At 53.5% G+C, this 22,915-nt stretch overlaps 1 protein-coding gene across 3 annotated transcripts in view; it reads left to right on the top strand.

Annotated features, from left to right (window-relative positions):
* TP53INP2 (tumor protein p53 inducible nuclear protein 2) overlaps window positions 1-22,915 on the top strand; it is a 51,403-nt gene that overhangs the window by 9,714 nt on the left and 18,774 nt on the right. For 2 of the 3 annotated variants that reach the window (XM_085079478.1, XM_085079475.1), the window contains exon 1: window positions 19,567-19,696. The gene's annotated coding sequence lies outside the window, so the exon portion shown is untranslated. Of the gene's footprint in view, window positions 1-18,789; window positions 18,961-19,566; window positions 19,697-22,915 lie in introns of those variants that run through there. The other variant, XM_085079477.1, reaches the window with a different exon arrangement.

Genomic DNA, 22,915 nt, shown 5'->3' with positions numbered 1-22,915 from the left:
TTCTTGGTTTAAAGTAAAGGAATTGCAGATTCATCCTATGACAAGTTTTCTGTCCATTCCTGCTGTGTTCCATAAGGCAGCAGTGCTTCCCACTCTAAGACTAAGTCCTAAGAGTGGAAGCAGCCCTGACTTGGAAGGCCGGTGCTAAGCTGAAACCAGTATCTGGATCAATATTTTTGCAGTTAATCCTCAGAAGGGATGGGAGAGAATGGGCTAAATGATAAAATAAAAGTCAGGTGAGTGGCAACCTCCTCCCCAAAACACCAACCAAACTTGTGGAAAGCTTGATCCTGGTCCAAACCAATACAGCAAAGCCAACATCAGCCCCAGGAAGTGCAGACTTGTGACTTCCAACATTTGGTGACCCTGGATGACATCTAGAAGTACTCCTCTTCCTAATCCTTCAGTTCTGTGGATATTAATTTGTATTACAAAACCATTGTTACTTCCTGGGAATTCCCCAGAGAAAGTCAATTTAAGGACCAGGTACTGGAAGGGTTCATGTTGCCACCTGGGGTTTCAGCTCTAATAGCTGGAATCAAGTCCAGTCTGAGTGGCAAAGAGGGGATGTGTAAAACCAGATTAAAGGAAGATGGAGGTGGTGTTTGCCCTGAAGTTGTCTTTCCACATTCTAAGTGGGTTGAGCTGTTGAGGGCTGCCAGGCTGTGACAGAGGGGACAGGGGCAGGGACTGGTCATCTGTGAGGTGGAGGTAGGATAGACATGAGTATCCCACCTGTGGATAGGAAGAGCCCACATGCCTCTGTGCCTCACCTGTTCTGCACAAGGGAGCAAGGACTGTACTGTCCCCCTGCCCTGGGACCTCTGGCAGCTCTGCAGGGGAGAAGACACTTCCTGCATGCAGAGAGATGCCTGCAGGGAAGGGACTTCTCCTGTTGCAAAGAGGATTTTGTTATTTTGAGCATGGTGAGGCCCTGGCACAGGCTGCCCAGAGAAGCTGTGGCTGCCCCATCCCAGTAAGTGTTCAAGGCCAGGTTGGATGAGGCCTGGAGCAACCTGGTCAAGTAGAAGGTGTTCCTGCCCATGGCAGTAGTTGGAATGGGCTGGGATTTAAAATCCAACCCAAACAATGCTGTGAGTTCATGATTTTCTATGGAAGGAGCCACTGAGGAAGCTCTTATTAGTCAAATCTTACAGCTGAAGTTAACTCAAATATCCTATTAATGGCATTCAGTGGGCACCATGGGGTCTGAGCAAGCATTTTGTACAGTTTTTGTGACAAGAATAGTAAATTTTAGCACTACTGGAGATTGCATAGGTGCAGGCAAGAGAAAGGGTCTGTTTTTGAAAGGGAAAACAAAAGTAGGGAGAGTTGAAGATGCTTGCTCCCAGTCATATGTGAATTAATCTTCAGATCCTGAGCCCATTTCCACAGTCCTAATCCCCTGGTTCCCTCTGCTTGGGACCTGGTAATTAAAATCAAGGATCCTTTTTTGGAAGAGATGAGTGGAGGATGGTCATAGAAAAGGAAAGGCCACCAAGTCAAGCAGGGTGACAGGGTCATGACTGTTACGGGAAAATGAGAGTCTTGACACTTGGCAGCAGTTCTCAGTGCAGCCAGCATGGAGGAACCCAGAGCTTGCAGTGGTCTGGCCTGGAGAAAGAGGAAGAATGTGTGGACTGCAGGGGCAGGAAATGTCCTCCCTGCACAGTGCCATCCCATCCTCAACCCCAGGGTTTCAGCTGTAGCAGCTCTGCACAGCACAGCTTTCACTCCCAGTGTGAAGGGGAGAACATGTCCAGAGCATAGGGTGTCTTGAGCCCTGCATGAAAAATACACAGAGTCAGGGAATCATTGAGGTCAGAAAAGACCTCTTAAGATTATCCAGTCCAGCTGTTAGCCCAGGTCCATCACTAAACTGTGTCCCCAAGTGCCACATCCACAGGTTTTTTTCACACTTCCAGGGATGGTGACTCCATCACTGCCCTGGAAAGCCTGTTCCAATTCCTGACCATCCATTCTATGAAGAAATTTTTCCCAATATCCAACGTAGACATCTTACTTTGCCATCGGCTGGAGCACCACATGGACGCATGGACCCCATAGCTGCTCTTTGAAACTCCCCAGGCATGGCCATCCTGCTGTGAACCTGCACAAAAGCACTGCTGCCCACTCCACAGCCAGCCCCACTCTCCATCCTGTTTGTGTCCTGCTGGGGATGAGGAGCAAGGGAGGGTCCCCAAAAACACATTCCCACATAAATGGTCCTTCACTGGAGACTTCTCCCTTGCCCACTTTGCCTCTTCCCACCTGGAGGTGGGGCTGCTTCCAGATTGAAAATATGTTGAATTTCTTAATTAGAAAAATTTGCAGCTCAGGTCTGGCTGGGACGGTTCCTCCCTCCACCTACACCACCCTGACCTGTCAGAGCCCTGGTATGGGGTGATCCTGGGGGCACTGGGACCGTGGTCTATGCAGTGCTCCTGGGCTGTGAGGAGCTCCCTTCCCTCTGGTGTGGGTCGTGTCAGCTGGGCTTCCCCAGCTGGGCTTCCCCAGCTGACAGCACAACTTCCAAGGTAGCAAACATCAGTCTCATGTAACAAACCCCACTGAACCCTATGGGCAGGGACAGAGCTACATATTTTCTTCCCTGGCAGCAGATGCAGCGCAGGAGGTTCTTGCCTCAAGCCAAGGCCACATCCAGATGCTCCCAGGCTTTTAAGGTTATGAAAAAAATCACTGCCCTCCTCAAGCTCTGGTGTGAAGTGGTGGCCATGAACAAACCAGCTGGGAGTGCCCAGCTCAGCACAGCCTGGGCCACTGGCTGAGCTGGACATGGGGTGCTGGCACTGCTGTGTCTATGCCAGGTTTCCTGGGACAGAGGTGTGTCATTGGAGCAGAGGACTCCGCTCTGTCTCCTGGCGCCAGCTGAGCTCTGAGGGTTGGCTCCTTTGAAGAGCTGATGGTGACCATGCCTGGGCACAGATCCTACCAACTGTGAGTGCTCCTGAAGGTCTCCTCCTGTCACCAGTTTGGTGGGGATGAGCCTCCTGGCACAGGTCGGGGTGTCAGGAGGAAAAGAAGGGAGGGAGGCATTCTCAGGGAGAGAGGAGAAGTTCATCCAAGGTGCAACAGTGTGGCAGGAGGTGCTGGGCTGTGCTTTGGGGAGTGGGGCTGGAGGGGAGCCCGTGACTGCAACTGGGGACTGTGTTACTCAGACCTGCCAGTGACTCAGCCAGTGACCTCTGGTCCATCCTCCCCATGCCTGAACCTGGGGCCATTTCTGGTCACACAACAAGCCTCCATGAGGCATGGCTTGCCTGGCTGTGACTGTCACTGCTCCGGATGCTCAGCATGGCTGCTGGGTGCTCAGCCCTCAGACCGGTTCTGCCAGAGGAGTCACTCCCCACCTGTTTTGTCCCGTGGACCGGCCTCTTTGAAGTCCACACCCTGCCTGTCCTGTGGTGCATGACTTGGCTGTCAGCTGCCCCAGGGACCCTTTCCTTGTGCTTGTCACGCGTTGTCTGAGCTGCCAACTACATCCCCATGCTCTCCACATCCCATGGCCAGGAGTGTTGGGGGTCTCTGAGCTATGAGCTCTAGGAAAGCAATGGGATGTTTATAGCCAACATCTGGAAAACCATATCCTCCCAGTCTCTGCCACAACAGAACATCCCTGCAGCCAGAGCTCCTGTGCTTCAGCCCTGCCCAGGCCAAACCCTCTGCCCTGTGTCCTGCCTTGTGAAAGATGAGAGTACTGGGATGCACCCTGTGCTGTTGGGGTGCACCTTGGCCCTCTGGGATGGAGCCTGTCCCATTGGGGTGCACCCACTGCCTGCCTCTGTGGCCATGGTGGCCATTCCTTTTCTCACAGGGAGGGGCTCTGGGACACAGGGATAGGAATGGAGCCTCGCAGCCCCCCTCAGCTGGAGGGTAGTTCCAAACTGTGTAGGTGCCACCCCAGCACCTCTGCTACCACAGTGCCGTGCTCCAGAGACCATCCACATCTGCCACAGTAACCACAGTGGTCTGCAGGGCTCACAGAAGGGGGAGTGCAAACTGGGCACTGCCCTCTCCATTCTGATGCTCATCGTCCCACCTGCACACAAACTCACCTGCCTGCTCCGACAGTGGCTCAGGCCTGTGCTGGTGGGGTGGCAGAAGGCAGGACACACAGACCCTGGGGGTGCCCTGCTCTGCCTTCCACCCACTGCACCTCTGGCTTTGCCGCTCTCCCCAGGCAGCCACAGGGCTCCAGAGGGCTTGATGGCCATGACAGGGACTCACGTCCAGGTGATCTAGTTGCAGAAGGACCAATTCAGGCGATCTGACCGCTGAAGGACTAGTCCAGGCTGCGCAGGCTGTTTGGAGGAAGCTCTGAGGAGGTGCTGTCTCTCTCCTAAACCTGTCTCTCCTGCTCCTTGCCACCCCTGACTCTACTTGCCTGGCCAGATTGCTCAGGCCAGCCCTCCCCAGTTTTTGTCCCCAGGGTGATCCCTGGTGGTTTTGCTTGTGCCCACCCAGCCCAGCTGCCTACACGGCAGTGGGAAAGTCTGCTGGACACAGTCCTTGCTGCCACATGAACCCAGCACAGCCCCAGCCATGCCATGCTGTGGGTGGACACAGAGGGGACCCTGGTCCAGTGACGTACGTGGTCACTCTTTTTCTCTGCTGCCTGACCCCAGAGCAGCAAGGCAGGGGATGCACTGCCCTCCCTGGGATGGTCAAATTGATTCACCTTTGAATTTCTTCAGATTTCTGTCAGAAAGAGGTGGTGATGGAAACACTACTTTTAGCTTCCTGGTTATAGGGTGGCACAGGAGCAGTTGGAATCCCACCGCTTTCAGAAGGATCTTCCTAAAGAGAAGCAAATCTATGAGTGTTCCTCTATAATGGACACCCCTTGAACCAGCCCCACTGATGCCAACCCCAGCAGGAGAGTGACAACATTCTGGCTCCATCACATTTGCAGTGTTTGGGATGCTGAACTAGGCACATCTAAAATATTTTTTGGTGACCAAAAGAATGGTTTCTATCCTCTCTGTTGTTTTTCCACATTTCCCCCTCCTCCCAGCCTTTTCTGTCTCCAGCTTTACCTTTACAGCAGCTCAGTCAATCCCTCCTGGCACAGCACCCTGTGTACTGGGGCAGGAGAGCAGGGCTGCTGGTGCCACCCGGCTGCAATCGCAGCTACGTCTTGCATCACCTTGACAGAGGCCTCCGGGTGCAAAGAGCAGGAAGTAAAAAGGGTTTTTTTAATGACCCGAGTTATACACACACACCAGTTATCCAACTGGGGCAAAATGGGGTTCACAGGAGAAGTAGTAGCTCTCCAGGAGCCTTTCATCCAGGTGTGTGATAGTTCCCAGGGTAAGAGGTTTGTGGCCAGAAAAGCAGCAGTGCTCCTGGACATACTCTTTCTGCTACTACTCTGCTCTCATTGCTTTAATTTGGATGAGATCAGGAACAAGGTTTATTGAAATAAAATTCACAGAAATTTTAATGCCTACCCAGGAAGGGATGCAGCAGAGCTGCCTAGGAGGGTGGTGCAGGGACATGGTCAGAAAAGACCTCTTATGATTATCCAGTCCAGCTGTTAGCCCAGGTCCATCACTAAATTGTGTCCCCAAGTGCCACATCTACAGTTTTTTACACACTTCCAGGGATGGTGACTCCATCACTGCCCTGGAAAGCCTGTTCCAATTCCTGACCATCCATTCTATGAAGAAATTTTTCCCAATATCCAACATAGACATCTTACTTTGCCATTGGCTGGAGCACCACATGGACGCATGGACCCCATAGCTGCTCTTTGAAACTCCCCAGGCATGGCCATCCTGCTGTGAACCCACGCAAAAGCACTGCTGCCCACTCCACAGCCAGCCCCACTCTCCATCCTGTTTGTGTCCTGCTGGGGATGAGGAGCAAGGAAGGGACAGGATTCAGGGACAGGAGCTGGGTGAAGTATATAGGGGTGATTTTTCCACTGAATCCATGCTTTTATCCCCCCCCATTTTGGGGGGGATATTTGTCAGCGTATAACAACCTCCCTGGTGCCCTTTCTCTGGGGAGATTTCCCTGAGGTTAAACCCTGGGCCCTAGGCACAATCCCACACTAGTGCTGGAGCTGCTGCCCAAGTGGTGCTGCAGGAGAGGAGTGGTGTGTTGGGAGTTATTCCCTGTGCTGCCTGGCTTCATCCCAGACAGCTCTGATCACCAGCCATGCGCATGCTTTGCTGGATGCAGGTCATGGTGCCCTCATCCAGGCAGAATCCAGCCCGTAACTTTGAGAAGCAGATGGTGCATGGAGGAGGCTCTGCCCCATCCCTCTGCCTGCCCAGGTCATGGGCAGGTGGGCAGAGTGACCCATGCCTGCTGGAGCACTCTCAGCTCTGAGTCCCACAAAGTGCTGTTTCTCCTCCATCTCCAATGCCTCTCTCACAGTGATGACCCTGCTCCTGAGAGAGGAAGGGAGAAGCCTTGCAAGGGCCACGAGCCCCTGGGGTTAGCAACAGCAGCACTTCCCCATCCTGTTCCTCCTCCATGTTACAGCTTCTCCTCATCCACCAGCCTGCCCTGCATACCCATGAGCCCATTCCCTGTGCTGGCCTCGCCTTCCAGTCCTTTCCTGGTCTCAACTCTAATGATGAGGTATCATGGTCCCATGAAGGATAGGTGAGGACAGGAATGCCTGGCACTGTTTGTCAGAGCTTATCTACACCCTGCCATGACACTGTTTTTATGAAAGAAGTTATTCAGAAAGTCTGGGGCATTGGGGGAGATCTGGGCACAGGTCCTGGAGGCGTGTTTGTGTTTCTGGTGTTGCAAAACCAGCTTCCTTGTTGGCTGAAACTGCGTGGCTGCAGCTGGAGGTCAGGAAGGGCTGATGCAAATTGGGAGCAGAAATTCTGGGGAAGCTCCTTGGCTCCTGAGGGTAGCGCCATGGGGAGCTGTGCCTCTTCCCGTGCCTCATGCCTTGAGCTGACTGCATCAGACCTGCCTGGCAAACTGTGCATTTACCTAAAAATCCATGAACAAAATGCATCTGTGAGCATCGGGGGATGAAGGCAGCCTCATACTCCAGATGTGGCTTCATTCCCAAAAGAGACCCCGCTGCAGCAGGTGAGGCTTTTCCCTGGATCTGCTGCCAGCACTGTCAGAGGATGCCAGGCTGCCAGGGCTCACTCAGGCTTCAGGCAATGAGCCATGAGAACTTCAAAGGATCTTGGACCTTTTTCAAGGAAACTTCCCTATCTCATTTCAAAAAGATAGCAAGAGTTGGATTGATCATACACGTTTTACAAGCTTCCTTCTGCCTTTGTTGGTCCTTATGCTCAGGGGAGGGTTTTTCAATCCCAGGAGCTGGTGACTAAAAATCACTGAATCCCAGAAACATGCAAAGCTGATAGATCCATTTTGGTACCCACTCAGAGCTCTGGACATCTGGGAGAGCAGTCCTCCAGTGCCTGGGGATGGCATGGGCAAAATTCTGTTCCTTCCCTCCTGCTGCCCGCTGGTGCTCCCCTCTGCTTCCCCAGACCATGCCTGTCCTCCTCGGAACATGTTCAGTACAGTGACTCCCCCACCTCGATGGGCAGGAGATGTGGAAGAGGTGGATCTATCAGGTCAAGGGGTCTGGCAGGCTGCTGGTGGAAAAATCACCCCCTGGACCTGACTTTAGTTCCCCAACTGGGCAAGGAGAGACCCACTGGGGACACCTCCTCTGCATGGTGCCAGAGGCAGCAATGTTACATGGGCTGATGGATGCTAATGGACTTAGGACTGTGTGAACCTCCCTTCCCGAAAACTTCTGCAGCAGGTCACCATTTCACATTGGCCAGGGCAGAAGGAAGGGCTAGGCTTTTATAGGGCTGTCAAGTGCTGGAAAACTGGCAGTTTTCCCACTGTGCTGTAAATAGGGCTGAATGACCTGACTCGAATAAAAGGAGCTCTTGCCTGCACCTTCCCCTCTGGTTTAAACCCACAGCAAAGTCAGTTGTGAAGTTCTGGGTGATTTGAGAAATATGGTGGCTGTGGGAGTCTGGTTGGTCTCACTCCCGGCAGGATCACCTGTGCATGTGCCCTCCAAAAGCCAGCACAGACCCATTATGGAAGCTTTCTGCCTCTATACAGGGTTGTACAAAGCTGGACTTGCTGTCTCCTCCTCACCCTGGAAGCACCCTCTTTGGGTGTCCTGAGAGTCGAGGCAGAACGAGGTGGGGCTGTACCCGACTGAGGTATGGCATGAACCTGGTCTGAGCACATCGGCTGGGACCACGGACCTTTAAAAAGCCTGTCTGTCTTGCAAGTGACACTGAGCCCTGTGCTGGGCTGGCCTGGCTGCAGCTGGGCCTGAAACATTTTGTCTATATTTAGTGCATTTTTCAGATAACCCTTGTTCTATTTTTGTGCCATGGGCTGACTTAGGGCCCCTTTTTGCCCTTGTGCTCAACTGTATCACAGGTCAAAGCCTCTCCATTTTCAGGATCCTCAGGTACTCAGATATTTGGAAGGGGGTTAAGGAGAAGCTAGGCAAATAAGCTTTTTGGCTTCTTCCTTAATTTTCAAAAAAAGGTGAGAAAATTGTTTTTTAAGGCATTTTAATGGAGCTTCTGAAAAGCTCCTGGAAACCATGAAAGGTCTTTGCATACTCCCCTTCTGAGAGGAGGAGACTTTCAGAGAAGCAGAAACCCGGGCTTCGTATGGGAGAGAATGGGAGAAGGTGCAAGGGCATCTTCTGCCTGGTGTGGTTCTTGAGAGTTTCATCTCCACATGCAACATGGAGAGAGCAGAGGGATCCAAGGGCAGTTTCAGTGATGGGTCCTTATAAGGCTGCTGTAGCTGGGCTTGGTGACAGCCACCCTCCTGGTGGGAGAGCTTGGCTGGCAGGACCAGGGTGCCTGCCAAGACCCGATGGAAATGCTTGAGAGCAGGAACCTTCAAAGCAGCCTGTGTTTTGCTCTTTTTAAGGTCAGCTCCTTGGAAAGCACCATGCTTGGACAGCCCACCATCTGAGGAGCAAAGTGACAGGCACATGTGTTCCCAGCATCCCCATCCCAGGGCGACAGGTCTCACTGCTGTGATGGAACAGAGCAGTGTAGTGACACGCGGGCTGGGGCAGCTACACCCCCCTTGGGAGGTCCTGGGCAGTGGAGCCACCACGCTCTGGAGTGGACCTGGGCACAGCCAGTGCGGTGCTCCTGCAAGTCACACCAGACCAGTGCCACCACCAAGCTAGATCTGGGAGGGTGAGCACTGCAGAACCACATCTGGCTGCGTCTGCCACCACACTCGCACTCAGCCTGCACCCAGGACCCAGATGACGTAACCCAGGGTTACCAGGGATTGTGCGTATTTTAAAACATCTGTGTATCAAAGGTCTTGGGATGGTGCCCAAAGAACTAAGGACAAACTTTCCCCTTGTCTTCTCCTCAAATTTGGAGTCCCATCTCCAATGTCACTGCAATCCTAATTCCTCTCCTGGCTCCACAGGAGGGTGACACGGTCCTTCAGTAAATTGCCAAGGTATACACGGCGGGGGACTCTGCCTTGCCAAGTGCCTGGGGAGGCGATGTTTGAAATGCCACAGAGTCCTTGAGGGCTCTCAGTCCTGTCACCCAGCTCTGCAGTGTTTACCTCCACCCCAGCCTGGCGTGTTGACACTGGATATGCCCAGCCGAGGTCAGCTCAGGGCTCATGGAAGGGCAGAGCCTCTGTCTCCCATCTGCTTTGGGGGTGACCTTGGCCCCATCCTGCAGCACCCAACCAGCACTGGCAGAGCCTGGCTCACCCAGCACCCCATCACGGCAGGACCCCTCTCCCTGCCCCTGTGCTGGGCTGCTGGAGGGTGCCCTGCCAGCACAAGCAGGTGCTTGGCAGCACCCGGAGCAAACATGACCATTAACACTGCCCATCCATGAATGCCAGCATGTGGAGGTGGCTTGTGCTCATGTTTTTAGGAGCCGGCTGCACACGAGGCACAGCCCCGTGCGGAGGGGCTCACTGCTGGTCATGCACAAGGCAGCACGGCTGCAAGGTGGTCTGGCTTTGTGCCTGTGGGAGAGGGGCAGCAGGAGGAGAGCCAGAGCCAGGATGAGACTAGGACTCTGCTGGCCTGATTCATCTGAGACCTGCAGGCATTGCAGCCCAATGTCCACCAGCTCATCTCCTGTCAGGCACCAGATGTGCAATGGTGGGCTGGAAAGTTTCTCCACGATGGCTCTAATGTGGCTGTGCACTGCAGTGCTGCCTCCCCAGACCCGTGCATGTGGCTGTGGCTCAGCCGGAGGGAATAACCATGAACCCCGAACATCCCAGATGTGGAGAAAATGGAGCCCAGCCATTTGCAGCCAAGTTCCACTCCCTCTCTCCCAATCCTCACCACATGCCTGGCTGGCTGTAGCCGTGGTCCCATATCTCACACCGTTCTGGTGTGGGATGTGTGCTCCCTCTCCAACCAGGGCCGTGGCTGTAACATATCCAGCCACGCCACTGGTACTGCCCCCAAACAGAGTTGCTGGCCTGACTGGATATAGCTCCAAGCTAATTTTACTCTGGCTGGTGGTGTATTTTTCAGGTCATTGGGGTGGGTGTCATGAGGATATGCCGCGTGCAGGGATATGCACACACCAGTGTCTGCACAGACACTGGCACTTGGGGGAGGCACCCTGGGCATGGTCACAGGGGATCTGTTCCTATCGTCTCAGCACAAAACCAGACTGCGGATTAAGAGGAGACTTTAGTGTTCTCTTCCTCCCAATATAGCTAAACCTACACAGGACAGGACATTTATAGCTGCCCTCCCTTATGGGGAGCTCTCTTGGGTTTCACTCCGGGGTGACACCTGGAAGTGAGCTCTGGTGCTGCTGGAGGCAGCTGAAAGGAGGTTGCAGAGTCCTCCTGCCCTGCACAGCCCCAGGGTGCCTGCAGGCTGGGGCCGGCATTGGGCAAGGTGGGGGCACAGTGGTGGTGCCGGGCACCTGCAGCACCCACTTCATGCCCCTCCGAGCCATCCTGTTTCTCTGACCATCAGGCAGAGGAGGTCTCTTGGTCTGGTATCACACCACTGCTGTGCCATCTGTGCCATGAGACTCCAAAGACTCTGCCTGGTGCTACCATAGTCCTTACCACAGCCATTGGGAGCTCAACAAGGAAGAAGATCCCTCCTTTGGAGAGATGCCATGTGGAAATTTGTGAACTTGCTCCAGGCTCTCCATCAGCTTCCCAGTTCCCTCATCTCCTTTTTTCACACCTGGCTTTACAATCTTGTTTCACAAAGGAGATAAAGTGTTTCTCAACAGGGTCCTGACAGCAAGTCTCACCAGGGAGAGACAGCCAAAGAACCAAATGGTCAGGGGGATCCCAGTGGGGCAGGATTCCTCCCAGCATCAGTGACCAGGGAAGCATGTAGGGAAAGCTGCAGACAGCCAGTCCCTGTCCCCAGTGGAGAGCCAGGCAAGGCCGAGGCTCAGGGCTGCAGTAGCAGCAAGGTCCCTGCTGAGCCCACGGCAGCTGCAGAATGCAGGTCCCCTCCTAGCTGCCTCTAACTTCTGGGACAGGGAGCTCAGACACTGTGGTGTGAGCTGACCTTTCTCCTGGCAGGCATGTTGTAGTCTGAAGACACAAGAGTCAAGGTGACTCAGCACAAGGACAACTGTCATCCCAGCTGGAACAGATCCTCCAAGGCTGAGGATGCCACTGAGTGCTGGATAAGCCTGTCTATGTCTCAGGGATCCTACTCCAGCACAAACAACTTAGATTGTCAAAAATTCACCCATTAGGAAAGAGAAAGTGGAGCAGAGCTGGTGCTCGTGACCTGCCCAGGACTACTGAGCACAGAGTGGCAATCCCAAGGCTGCTCCCACAAGCACAAGGTTCCCAGCCCCTTCCTGGGATGCTGTGGGGAGACCTGCCCCTCCACATCAGGACAAAACCAAACTGCAGGACAGAGAACTCCTCAGCAGAGGGTGATGGGTTCACTTTTCCCCACTTTACTCAGACTTTCTGGGATGAGGATGCTACTGGTGAGTCCATGCAGTTTGGATTGGGAGCACAGGCATCCAGAGGAAAGCCTGAGGAAGCAGCCTTGTCTCCACACCAGAATGGGGCTCTGTCACTGTGTCACCATGTCACCATGTCAGCATGGTGGTGTCCAGCAGCAGTGTCCTCTGCAGACACCAGCTGCTAGGGAAGGTGTATCCATGATACATATACCCTGTATCATGAGGTACAAGGACCAAAAGGAAGAAGCATGTCTGCATGGCACCAGCAAAGTGCAGAATAACTGGTCCACCTGGGACAAAACACCTTGACCAATCTCCAACAAGCCTTAGCTGAACAATCAAGGCTGGGCAGCCACAGAAGCATGATTTTCTACCCTGTAATTTTCCCACTTCCTGAAATTGAAGACCCAGGTTTCATTTTATTTGATTGGCTTGAATTTGAGTGTAGGTAGTTCCTGCCTCTGTCCTAGGGAGTGATTTAAAATAAAATTGGTACAGATATATGGGACCATAAGCAGATGAAGATGAGGATGAAGTCTTCCATGGTCAGCACTATCTTGTGCCTCAGCCCATAAAGGCTCACAGTTCAGGGTGGGCACTGCTGGGGCTCAAACAAGTCCATACTGAACTGTGGGAGGCCTGGCCAGGTGATTGAGTGTTTGCTCTTTTATTCAGCTTCAACCCAGCCTCTTTTTCCACTTGCCATAGAGGGCTGAGCCTCTCCAGCCTGGGTGGATCCTAGGGCTCAGCACCGCTCTGCAGCAGGACCGACTGCCAAGACCTCATCTTGCACAAGACAAATGTGTGGCAGGAGTCAAAAAAACCAGAAATGCTCTCATGTGGGAGGTGGCAGCTTCCAGGTTGATTCACCCAGCCCAGACACACACGGGGCCCCAGCAGCATCACAGCATGACCTGCCCCGACCCAGTGGGCTGCAGCGCCTTTAGTGATGAAGGCATGGCCAGGCTTGGACTTCTACTGGCCTGGGGTTGGCTTAGGCAGGATTCAACCTTGACCTTAAAGATGCCCTGACTGCTGATTCAAATACTCATCCTACTTTTGGGACACATAGTCTTGAGGGCAACTTGGGAACACACCTGAATAAAGCACCATTGGCTGGGCAGAACACTGGGCACCTCATGGCACCTGTCTGGAGGGGGTCACTTCAACCCAGGAGCAGGCAGAAGAGCCAGAGGTATGTGATCCAAACCCCGGAAAATCCAACTGCCCTGATTTATAGAAGCTACAGAGCTATGTCATCACTGAAGCCCCTCAGGAGTGTCAGAGTCCCGGGGGACTCTGTAGTTTCGAGGCTCCTGAGGGCTCCAGGTCCTTGTCCAGCCTGTCTGGAGTCAGGAGGACCATAGGAAGAGCAAGGCTTGAGCTGGGGTCTGTTCCTCGCCTCCACACCATGACATGCCCTCTGGGGCACTACCTCCAGTGCATACTCACTCTATGGAGCTCACACTTTCCTCTGGGGAGAACAAATCCCCCATGAAAAACACCCTACCCATGAAGAGCACTACCCTATGGAGCACATCCCACCCCTCTGAAGAACACACGACCCATACGGAGCACATCCCACCCCTGTGGAGTACACATCACCCCTATGGAGAGCACTCCACCACTGTGGAGCACACCCTCCTCCTATGGAACATGTCCCCTCACTATGGCTTATGGCATGAGCTCTTTTGGGGTGAGGCTGGGGGACCCTGGAGGTAACAATTGCTCCTGGGATCCAGGGAGAATGACAAGCCTCAGGGGATGCAAAGGCTGCTGAGACCATGAAGCAGAAAGGACTGGCTGTTCCCTGGCAGTGGAGGGTCGTGGGGCAGGATCCTTCTCTTGGCACGGTGTGGAAGGTGAAAGCTGGGTATCAGTCATATTTGAGTGGACCTACCAGGAGATAAGGATGAGATGCTCTGTGGTTGGTGGCTGTTAGTGGAGCAGCACCTACGTTCCCCACTCCCTCCTTCTGCAGTGCAGTCGGTAAAGTCCAAACCATTGCCTGTTCTCCTTGTCTGTGACAGCTGCCTGCTCCCACCACTGGGCTCTGACAGAGATGCCAAGGAGTGGCAGTGACAGGGGGTGACAGGGTGCTGCCATATCCAGTCCCATGCCATCCTCACACCTCACAGGCAGTGACCCCAGCTGCTGCACCCCAGCCAGCTGAGGTTACTCCATGCTGAAACACACGCCCCAAAATTGCCTTGGGTCAAATTACTGGGCTCATCTCACCAGCTGCTATTTCCTTCTGTCCCCAAGCCAAGCGAGGAGCTTGTGGAAAACAAGGAGGTGTCAGTCCAGGGTGCCCTGAGTCAGAGCACTGCTGGGCTGGGATCACGGGGCTGCTCGTGGAGGGGGTTCAGCAGCGTCCTCAGCCAGGAGGGACACCCCGTCCCGGCTGGGTGCCACTGTGAAAGGCAGCCAAACTCTCCTCTGATCACTTCCCCAGATATCTGTCTCCCTGGGCAGCCTTCCCAACCAGACACCGCTGCCTGGCCCAAAGCCGTTTTGCAGCCCTTTTTCCAAAGTTGTTTTGGTGTCTCCTGGCAGAAAGCTGCTGATGACCCAAATTCTAAATATAGAAGCAAGTCCATTTCTTATGCGACAACCTCTGTCCCATGTTCATCTTGGGGAAATAGGTCTTTTTGTCAGAGAAGTGCAAATATAACACCCAGATTTTTTTCCAGTGAGATCACCTCCTGGCTGTGGTCATTCCCAGAGTGCACCACCAGAGTGGTATTTGTTCTAGGTAAACTCCTCCGTGCTCCTTCACAGCTGGAATTCCACACTCAGAGCCTCGGGCAAATCCCAGACTCCTCATGGACCATCCCCATCTCAGGTGCTGGGCAGTTCCTCTGGGATCAAAGTGCATCATGAGGCTGTCCTGCTGCTCTCTCCCTGGGCACAGCAGCTGGGGAGCCAGGCTTCTGTCTCTTTCCCTCACCCTCGGTGCTAAGTGGGCTGTGGATATCCATATCTTTTAGGGGGCTGGAGGGCAGTGGTTGCCCCATAGGTATGATCATCACCCATCTGTCGCTGTTGAGCAGCTAGCAGAGTAATGAATGCATCAGTTCTCAGTGGCAAGAAGGAATGACCTTTATTGTTTTGATTTCATCACATATATAGAGTTCTCAAAAGTCACCCAGATTGGTCAGTCAGAAGCCTTCCCCCAGGCCTGATTGGCCAGGCCTGCACTGCCCAAGTTCTGGGACACTGTTCCAACAACATCCAAACTTTATCTTTATTTATAAAACACAAGAAAATTTCTCATGGGAAAAACCTGTGCTAGCCACACCCATCTGCTCTGCACCTTGCTCATATTACTGTCTTTCATCCAGGCCCTGCAGCACAGAGCAGTTCCTGCCCACTGCAGAGCACATCCCTGTCCTGCAGGTGTCCCCAGGGGAGGAACTGTCCCCAGCCTTGAAATAACCACAGGTTTCCTGAGTGCCTCACAGCGCTTCTCCAGTGTGGGCCAGGGAAGTGAGCAGAGTTTTTTTGTGCCCACCAGGGCTGGGAGCCAATGCAAAGCCCTGTGCTGGGAGCACTGGGGTGCTGGGAGTAGTGGGGTCCCTGCCACCAGGCAGCAAGTGACCAAAGTTGGTAACAACCCCCATTTACCATTCACCTGAGCCACATCACATCCACACAGCCCTGCCTCCTGCAGGGGCTGAACTGAACCCTTTACCTGAGTGTGTGTCTGGCCAGACACAGCATCATCTCCCTGCCAGCATCCCTTTGATGCTTGCAGAGAGGAGAAGGGAAAAGGGAGGAGACACTGCTGTGAAGTCCTGTGGACCTGGGATGGAGACCACCTGAACCAGACAGGTCTGGGAGGGGCAAGGCAGTGGGGAGAAGCCACGCTGAGCCTCTGCCTCATAGACCTTACTCTGGCCACCAATCCCCACCAAGACCACTGAGGTTTCTCTAGGACTGGTAGTCTTTCCCAGTTTAAGTAAGGTTCACACTTCCTGTCCCCAGTGCCACCACTCAAGGGGCCAGAGGGACGCCCAAGGAAATCTGTGAGGATTTTTAATGATGTGAACCAGTAGATGTTGCATTTTCTTGATCTACAACACAGAAAAACAACTTCAGGCAGGAGCTCTCAGCCAAATCCATCCCAAGGGACAAGCATGAAAATAGCCACCTGAGGAGCTGAGGCGTGACACATGTGGACACCAGAGGCGTGGGTGATTGGTGGCACCTTCCAGTCTGCTTCACTGGGGCTGGGTGGGTATCTGGGCACATCCCTGGGCCCTGGAGTGGGTGCCCAAGGGCTCTCAGGGAGACAGGGAAGGCTGGGACAGGTGGCCTGGGGAAGGAGAATGAGCAGCTTCAGCTCATTTATAACGACCCTGAGATTAGCTCAGCTGGTCAGAGCATGGTGCTAATAACATCAAGGTGTGGCTTGATCTCTGTATGGGCCATTTACTTTAGAGTTGGACTCGATGGTCCTTGTGGGTCCCTTCCAGCTCAGCATATTCTGTGATTCATTTCCTTGTTTTCTGATGTTTGGCACAGAGCCTGTTTTGAAGGACTGTCTCTGTACACTGCACAAGTATTTCTTCATTAACTGCTCTTCCCAGCCCCAGCTAATGAGCACTCAGCTCACAGCATGGCAGCAAGCCCTGTGGCTCACTCAGATTGTGGCCTGCAGGCACCTGGGACCTACAAGGACTGAGCCAGCTGCTGACCCATAGCCCCAGGACATGGCTGAGAAATGCTTGTTCAGGTGCTCAGCAGTTACCTGGTGACTTCAGCATCACCAGCAGGAATGGCTGGGGCAGAGCTCCCTGGGTTTGGGGAAAACTCATGCCAGGGATGCCAGGAGCAGCATCTGCTTGGGATGCAGCAAGGTCACCCTAGAGACCTGCAGGGAAACCAGAGCAGGTAGCTGGTGTTGGAGGAATGCCCTGGGACCCAGTTCTCAGTCAATGCCAAATGGTGGAGACATATTCTTGGGGAGCTTTACAAAGACCCAAACATACTGTTATCTTCTGATCTCTTATTTTTTTAGAAGTTTTGGGTAGCTGGACCCAGCGTATTTTTTTTTAATAAAGGACAAGTAAATGTTGGTTGGAATGAAATGATCTTTAAGGGCCCTTGCAACTCAAACCATTCTATAATGAGCACCCTGCCTGCTTTGCATGCCATTTGTAGGGTGAAATGAAGCATGTGCATAACACTCTGGCCCTGCACCTTGCCAGAGGCTCTCAGCGCTGCTCCCTAAACCTCCTGGGTGAAGCAGAAACCAACGTGATCACCTTCCTATTTTCAGCAGTCACCTAAATTCACAGAGTGCCTCCAGTTACGTGCTGCAGCAGCAGGGCCCGAGGCACCTGCTGGGGTGGACTCATGCTGTGACACACCAGGCTCCAGCTGACTCCCCATTACCTGTGGGCAGGTGAGGTGCAGTCAGCTGCCTGCTCGTCCTCTCCAGGCACAGCCACCTCAGGCCTTGCAGCTCAACTCCGTGTGATTTTCCCAGCGACGTGAGAGTCAGGGCCATCCAGGAGTCAAAGCCAGGTCATGCCCTGTGTCCTGCAGCCTACTACCCACAAAGAAGGCACCCTGGTTTCCTTTCCCTTACTCACTGTCAGCAGATACTGCTGTGCCTGGGAACTGAGAGGGGAGTCTCTCCAGGCTCTCCTTGCCATCATCCCCATGTACAGACAGAAGACAGAGTGATGTGGACCCCAGCTTAGCACTGCAGGCTTGTAGGCACACGAAGGCTTGGCCACTACAGCTTCCTGCCTGCTGTGTCCTGTGCCATCAGGTTTAAAGTAATTTCCCACTGTCACACAACACATCTGTCACCCACTGCTGGAGCCCCCGACCGCAACCCCCAGTCAGGCACAGCAGAGACTGGCAGCCACTGCTGATGGCCCCAGGTTGGTGAGAAGCTCCTTCCTCTGCTTCACCACGTGTGCAGCAGCTTCCCTAGCAGTAAATCCGTGCAGCTACATGCTGTCCTGGGAGGGGGCTGCTACCCTGTTTTGGCCGTAAAAGACTAGGACAGGGTGCAGCAGAGACTGAAGCATTTCCCATCCCTGTGAGAAGGGAGAGACGATCATCCCATTTAAACCAGCCCTTGAGGGCATATGCCAGCACAAACGGGGCAAGTTACCCTGGGACACATTTCACCCTAACAAAATTAATTCTGTTGCATTTATTTATATCCCCTCCTCTATGGCAGCAGGATTAAAGGTTAATTTCTGCACTCCTGCTGCAGCCACCAGGAGCCATGTTGTAATCACTCCATGGAAAACCAGGACTAGTAAAAGCAGCAAAATGAATCCCCATGGGCAGCAGGAACTCTTGGCTTCAGGCAGGGATCAGGTTGAGGGTCAAGTGTGGTTATGCTGTAACTTCTGGATGTCTTCTGCAGATCTTCCCCTGCTCTGCCCAGCAGCGCTGGGCACCTCCACCTCCTTGCGCATTAACTGAAACTGCTGTGGCCAGCTCAAAATGCCCTCCATGGACATCCCAAATGAGTGGATTTTCTGCTTAGGGCTGTTTCAAGCTTCACAGGTTTCTGCTCCCCTCCTGGCAAAGAGGGGTAGGAGCTCTGCAGGGTGGCAGCTCTCCTCTCAAAATGGTTTACACTCTTCTGCAAGATTCTTCAATTACAGAAGACTAAATGTTATTTAATTTGCGACCTCGAGCTGAAAAAGACACAATTAAATTTTGCCTCTTGTGAATTTGTGATGGGGAATTCTCACCTGTGGTGCCAGATGAGTCCTAACTCTTCCATGCGTGACTCAGACATGCAAACTGCTCCATTAATGACCGTTTTAATAAATGTTCTATCTTTACATAGACAATTTCCTGACGTGTGACAATCTTGGCACTGTGTCAAACCAAACTTTGGTCCCATGGTCAGCCCATACTGAGGATGAAGGCAAACCTGGTGATGCCAAGCATCCTGAGGGGCTGTGGCACTCCTGGTGTCAGCCTGCACGAACCCCCTGAGCTCCCTCTTGTCTCGCAGGTGGGTAACGGTTGGGTGCCACAACCAGGGGTTTCAGCCCCAGCCCCCTCATTCGTGTCCCCCGAAGTTTCTCTTCGGATGAAGCCTCCGCAGCGCAGCAGTGAGAAACGAGTGGGTGTCTGGGAAGCCTCGGGCCTCCGGTCCTTTCCCTTCGGCAAGGGCCAGCACATCCCCCCGCACCCTTCCTGTCCCTCTCCACGTCCTCGGGACACTGCGGGCGGAACTGAGCTCTATCGCTTTTTTTTTTTTAATAGCTTCAGCTCTTATTTTTCGTCCATCTCCCTTCTCCACCTCCCATTGCGTCTCGGTACCGGAGCTCCCTTTTCCCCCCGCACCCCGGGGGGGTCTCAGCCCTTCCCCTTTACCCCCAACACTCCGGGGGTCCCCAGCCCCTCGCCGCCCCCTCCCCGGGTCTCCGCCGCCTCTTCAGCCCCGTAGTACGGAAGATCCCTTGCTACCCCGGCCTCGCCCATTCGCGTCCCCCCGACACCCCGCTCCCCATCCGGACCCCCGTCCCCGCCCCGGGGCGGGCCCCGCCCTCCATGCGCCCGCTCCCATTGGCTGCGACGACCGGTGGGCGGGGTCTCTTTGTGACGTCACGATCAGCTGTCGGAAGGTCCCGATTTGTGCGGGGGAGCGGCGCGCGCTTGGCAGAACGGCGGAGTCCGCACCGCTCCGGCACCGCTCCGGCACCGCTCCGGCACTACCTCAGCGCCTCCCGGGAGCCGCACGGCCGGTGAGTCCCCGCAGGACGGGGTGGGGGCCGCTGCGGGGCCGGGGCGGCGGTGTTGGGGTTTGGCGGGCTCGCACCGCCCGTGCGGGGAGCGGGCGCGGCGGGGGTGGGGGAACTGGGGGCGTCCCGGGACCTCCCGGCTGCGGCCCCCCCGCGCCTGTTGTTTGTTTCTTCATCACCGGATTAAGATTCGCGGTCGTTCCCCGCTCCCATTGGCTGCGCTGTGGTGACGTCGCCTCATTTGCATATGACATTGAGACGTCACGGCGCTTCGCCCCCTTGTCCCGCGGTGACCCCGCCAGCCTGGGGGGGGATGGCGAGGGTGGGACGTGGGACTTGCCCGCGGTGATCACGAATAGGTGGCCCCCGTGTCCCTTCCGCGCCAGTCGTTGCTGTGGCTTTTCTCAGCAGGAAACGTGGATGTGTATCCCCCGTGATGTTTAGACACTCTTCGGGTGCAAAACGTCGCTTTTTGGAAAAGGAATGTGAATATATAAATATATGTAAATATACGAAATATGCTACAGAATCATAGAATCACCGAATGAGTTGGGTTGGGAGAGACGTTAAAAATCATCTCGTTCCAACCCCCTGCCACGGGCAGGGACACCTTCCTATACTATGTATTATATATACTATATGAAAGATAGCATATATAATATCCTATATTAAATAAATTTGTGTAAAGAATGTAAATAGATGTAATAGATCTGTAATACAGAAAACTATTATATATTTAACTGATTTCCTGCATATCGTTGGTGCTTTGGAATCCCTCTATCTTTAGATCTCAATTGTCTTTGTAAATGCCACCAGTTTTAAAGAGATTCAGAGTGTGCTTTGATATTTGTACTGAGTTTAGTTGTGCTGCCCAGGAAGGGGCTGTGCATGGCAAGGGGAGGGTGCTGGCAGTGCTAGGCTGAGGTCTGTGCCATGGGGCAGCTCCACTGCATCCCAGGATGCTGAAGCCAGGAGTCCCTCAGGTATCTCCTTTTGTTATTGCTGCTCTAAGGGCACCTGCTTTGGGACAACTCAAAAAAGTTATAAGTCCTAAAAGGACAACTTTCCTCTGGATTTCATGTCTCTCACCTCAGCTTGGCTGAGCCTGACAGGCCCTGGGAATTAATTCTGCTCCCATCCAGGGGGACCTATTGTGGAAAAGCTTGGACTTCGTGGAGTGTAGAAATGTGTTAAAAAGGGCATTATTGCTCTTGTAATTCTTTTATGTATGTACATACACACATTTGTGTTAGGGGAACTACAGCCCTGCTCAGAGCACCTGAGCAAGGGGACTGGCAGCCTGGGATACCAAAATACTGGATTAAACTGTCTCCTTGGGCCCAGCAACACCCAGTGCTGAAGTGGCACCAGCAAAGGCTGAGCTGGGCAGGTGCCAAGTGCTGTTGCTTGTTTGGCCAAGGTTTTGCTGGGGTAGGAAACCATCCCAGAAACCCTCCCAGAAACAGGTGTTGGGCTCTGGTACAGGACTGTGCTGGACCTCATTCCCACCAGGCCTTATCTACAGAGTGCCAAGAACTATTTTGTTTTGCTCTAAAGTAAATCTTTCCATATTTCCTCTCCTTTTATATTTCCTCCTCACCACCCCCCCCCCAAAAAAAAAAAAACAACGAAAACCCCCACAAACAGAACAACAAACCTACGAAAAAAAAAAAAAAGCTGTCTGCACACACTGTCACAAGCTCAGTGTCACTATCGGGAACCCATGACTGCTTTTCTGGCTGAACACAAAAGGAAAAATAGAAAAGTTTTTCCTCAGATAATAAAATGGTAACATCTGCTCATAGCAAGACTGGAACACCCTGTGACATGAACTTGTATCTAAGGGGTTTTTAATGCTGACTGCACCATGAGCCCTCTGGCACCAGGGGCCCTTCAGTGGGCTTGGTGGGGAGCTCAGGGCTCCTGGAGTGTCAAAGTCCAGTGTGCCAGGTACTGTTCAGCCTCTGTGATTTAGGGAGGTTGTAAGATTGTGCTGCTGCTCCCCTCCTGGTGTGCAGCTCCTTGGGATGTCTCGCTTCTCATTATGCTTCACCCAGCGGCGTCCAGTGCATTCACCAGTGCATCCTAGAGAGGAAAGTTCTAAAATTTCATAGTACAGCTCATAGCAAATCTAAAATTTTCTGGATCCTGCCAGCCACTGGCAGATTTTCCAGGACTGTGTATGATAATATCAAACAGCACAAGGTCACATTTGTCCTTAGGATAAGGACCTGCCTGCAGCAGTGACACAAGAGCTGGTGCAGATGCAGAGACCAGCTCTAGGAAAAACATTTTCCCCTCAATCAGCAGGTCCCCCTCCTTCAGGTGGGATCTGGAAGAGCAGGTGGGAACTCCAGTCCCTGCTGAGACCCTGGACTGCCCTTCCAGGTCCTGGCTTGGTCTGCCATTAATAAGAAGAGTTTCATGATGAAGAGTTTTTTTGGGATTTTTCAAACTGTTCTCTGCCTTACCCCCCTCTACTCCCCCGATCTGCCACGGAAGAGGCTCTGGCTGTGAATTGGCCTCTGTTTTGCTGGAATCAGCCTGTCTGTGCTGGCAGCAGCCTCGGGGTATAGCTCTGCCCCTGTGCCCAGGGCTTCCCCCAGGGAAACCCATAACGAGCCTGCTGGCAAAGCAATGGGATCGGCCGGAGCTGTAGCACAGTTGTGGAACCAAATGCATTAATCCAGCCCTGCCAAAGTGTCCCAGCCAAGTCCCTGCCAGCTCTGGTCCCTCCCGTGATGGAGATGGATAGAGGACAGCAAAGGGTTGATTCACGGGTCATTTTTGGGGTGATGAGCAGAGCTCCCCTGAGCTGCCCAGCTGCCAGATCACCTTCTCCTGTGTTTTGTGTTTCTGTGCCAGGTTTAGGATTTTCATACATCCAGCACAGTGAGCTTGTGAAACGCTTGTCTAATTTAGGTTAAATGAGTTGAAAATCCCATTTCCCAAGTGGGCTGGAGGAAGGCACCTGATTTATACCTCCACTGCTGGCTGGGATGACTGCACGGGGTATTCTTAGCTCTGCTGAGGAAGGACCGCTCCTGCTGCCTGTCAGCAGCATCCCTCCTGCCGCCAAGTATTTATGGAAAGTTTCAGAGAGCCTGTTGCCATTTCCAAGGCGAGTTGCTGTTGTTCTTGTAGACTGTGACTTTTGAGAGCTGCCAGCCCCGCGATGCTCCAGCTCCTGCCCCGGCAAGCTCCTGGCGCAACCCGGGGCTT

The sequence above is a fragment of the Lichenostomus cassidix genome, chromosome 20, assembly GCF_008360975.1.
Source record: "Lichenostomus cassidix isolate B80296 chromosome 20, HeHo_3.0, whole genome shotgun sequence".
NCBI lineage: Eukaryota > Metazoa > Chordata > Aves > Passeriformes > Meliphagidae > Lichenostomus > Lichenostomus cassidix.
This window is presented reverse-complemented; position numbering and strand designations above follow the sequence as displayed.